This window comes from Macadamia integrifolia, chromosome 3, assembly GCF_013358625.1.
Source record: "Macadamia integrifolia cultivar HAES 741 chromosome 3, SCU_Mint_v3, whole genome shotgun sequence".
NCBI classification, from domain to species: Eukaryota; Viridiplantae; Streptophyta; class Magnoliopsida; order Proteales; family Proteaceae; genus Macadamia; species Macadamia integrifolia.
The window spans coordinates 21,007,451-21,010,594 of NC_056559.1; positions in this window are offsets into that span (position 1 = coordinate 21,007,451).

Sequence of the window (3,144 nt, forward strand, 5' to 3'; positions counted from 1 at the left end):
TCCGCATCTCACTCTCAGATTTTGCCAAAAATAAAAAATAAAATAAAAAAGATCTCCATCTCAGAAATATATGAAACCGACAGAGGATTACACGGCACGATAATAATAGATCACTGTGGACTGTGGGGTATAAGGTTGACGTTGGCCTTTCTAGTGCCATGTTCTTAGCACCATACTTGGATTTGGAAGGGGAGAGAAGCTTCCTCACGGATTGAGCTTATTCTCTCCTCGTCAAAGGAAGGGAAGAGAAGAGAAGAGAAGAGAAAGCTTCCTCATCTTGATTTTGGAGAAGAGAAGCTTCCTCACTGATCTGTCGAATAATTCTCCTTTCTGGATTTCTTTTGGCAATGAAAACCTAAAGACTTTTTCCAGGACAAACCATCCATGAAATGAGTGTTAATTCCGTGTGTTTCAACGACTCTCTCTCTCTCTCTCTCTCACACACACACACACAGTCTGAGTCTGTTTTGAGATATGTAATATGTGATTGTGACGTGAAAAATGGCAAGGCATCTGTAAAACGACGTAAGTATGAGCCAAACCTTCGTTTTCTTCTAGTCAATTTTAAAATCTGAAATATATATCCTTAGAGGACTCCTTTCAACTTTTTGGACAATAACTGTCTTTATTAGATTTGATTTTATCTTAAAAGGCTTTGTCCATCCAACGGGGGGCTCAGTGCCCTTTGCAAAGTTTACAGATATGGTTTGGCACACTTTCGTAAAAATGAAAAAGTGGTTTAGATGATTTTTTTTTTTTTTTTTTTTGGGATGTTTAATTAGGATTTAGGTTTGTATAATCCTATTCTAAATTACATTTAGAGTTTGTGTAGCCCAATCTTAAATTGCAATTTAAGTTTTTTTATTTTTTTATTTTTTTTATTTTTTTTTATAACACTATAGAAAATTACTGTTTTTTATTTTGTATATGATATTATTGCTTTAATGTGTTTAGCATGTGTGTGTATATTATCATTTCCATCAATAACCTCCCATGGCCTTTATGAGTTTTTCTTCATCTTATTAGGATATATGATCAATCTCTACCCATTGGCCTATGTTTGTTTATATTGTTTTGGGTTGAGATTATATTGATATTTTATTTAAGTAGACATATTCCTATGTATATGCGTTAGAGATAATTTTTGGGTATGATGAAAAATGTGGCACTCCTTAATTACTAAGTAGATTGATGTAATAGGAGTTTGAAGGTTATAATTACTTTATTGGAACAATATAATTAAATTTTCAAAAAGCCTTGTAAAGGGAAAGTGTCTCGCATTACATATTATACTCTTACACAACCTTGACATGTCACTTTAAGTGTTGATCGGGTTCCTATGTGGGAACCATGCACACTCATTTATATGGTGCAATTTTATGGATTGAAGATGCCTATTTCTCCTGATATTTTTTCGAAATCGATTAAAATTATGTCCTTGACCCACACATGTGAGATTTGATTATGAGTCTAACAAAAAATTTTGTCTCCCAATGTTTAGTAAGGAACTATTAATTTTAATCCAGATTTTTGGAACAAATTTTTATGCGTAGCTAATGTCTATCTTGTATATAATTATGTGTAATGATATGACCACTAATCTTGTTGTTGCGGACCTCACCAAGGATTACAAATTCACTGGACCCAATTACGACATGTGGCATCAACAGATGTAATATCTGCTCAATGAGCAAGATTACCTTGAGTATTTGACCACTGCTATGGACAAACCCTTAAGGGTACTACTACTTAGCAACATCCTGATATGGACACCTACAATCGGTGGGTGAAAAAAAAATCGTAGTACGGCCTTTATTATGTTAAGCACTATGTACGATGATCTGATTGGTGATTATGAGAAATGCACCACAGCTAAGTCTATGTGGGCGTAGATGAAAACTACATTCGAAGGTACATCTACTACAAGGTTAAGGGGTATGACCTTGAAATTTGAGATGTATAAGATGAACCCTAAGCACACTATGTCTGAATATCTTAGGGTGATCAACGACATGATTCGAAAGTTGAAAGATGTTGAAACCACTTTCAATGACTAGCAACATGTTCAAGTTGCCATTAGGACACTACTCGATTCCTGCAACCTCATAAAGTTCATTCTCACACACAATGATGGCATTAAAGTTTTTTTGGCATTGCACAACATGTGGAATGTGAAGTAGAGCTTCAAAAGGCGAACCATGTAACTTCTCTAGTAGCCTAGAGAGGCAAGCACAAGTCTAAGCGCAAAATACAGAACAATTCAGAAAATCAGAGTGGGGCTCAGAACCAAACGCCAGAAGTGGGCAAGGTCACCAAGTGCAAAAGAGGTAGGTGTGGCTGGAAGAAGGATTTATCTGAGGTAAAATGGTACAACGTTCAAAAGATGGGGCATTTCTCTCACAATTATACTGAGCCGAAAAATGTATCATTTCTATCCTTTTGTATGTACATTTGTTTGTACCAATATTTTGATTGCCCATATATGGTCTGATTGGATTGTAGATACAAGAGCAACAAAACATATAGCGTGAGATCAAGAGGTTTCATAGATTATCAAAGAGTTCCGACTGGATCCCAAAATGTGTTTATAGGAATTGACACTAGTGAGGTAGAAGGTTTTACTGGTAACAAGGTAGAGACTAAGAAGCAGGGAGCGGATGGCAATAGAGTCTAGAACGATAACAAACCAAAACAAGCTGGTAGAAAGCGTTGATGGCGGGCTCACGATAGCACTTGAAGGCAATGAGTGATATTTGCAAAAGTTCTCAGGAAGGTAGAGAATATAAGGAAGAAGCAAAAGATGACGAGACAAGAAAGGGGTTACATAAACCTATGAGAAACCGAGGGGGCATTGATGAACACATTTATGTGTGAAATCTATGGTAGTAAAACATGCATTTTACATATTTAGAATGGAGCTACCTTGGGTTTTACTCTCTTTTTGCAGGTTTTATATTTTCAATGCCTTAAGGACTATCGGGTGCTATATCTTCAATTTTACACGTAAAGAGGTCCTATTTCCTTTCATGGTTACGAAGAGAACGAAATTCTGAGCAAGATGGACGTGTTCAATTAAAAGTACACATTCGTTTGGTCACCCGTACAAATGATTATTCTTTTCGAGCCAAAAAAAGAATAATGGAT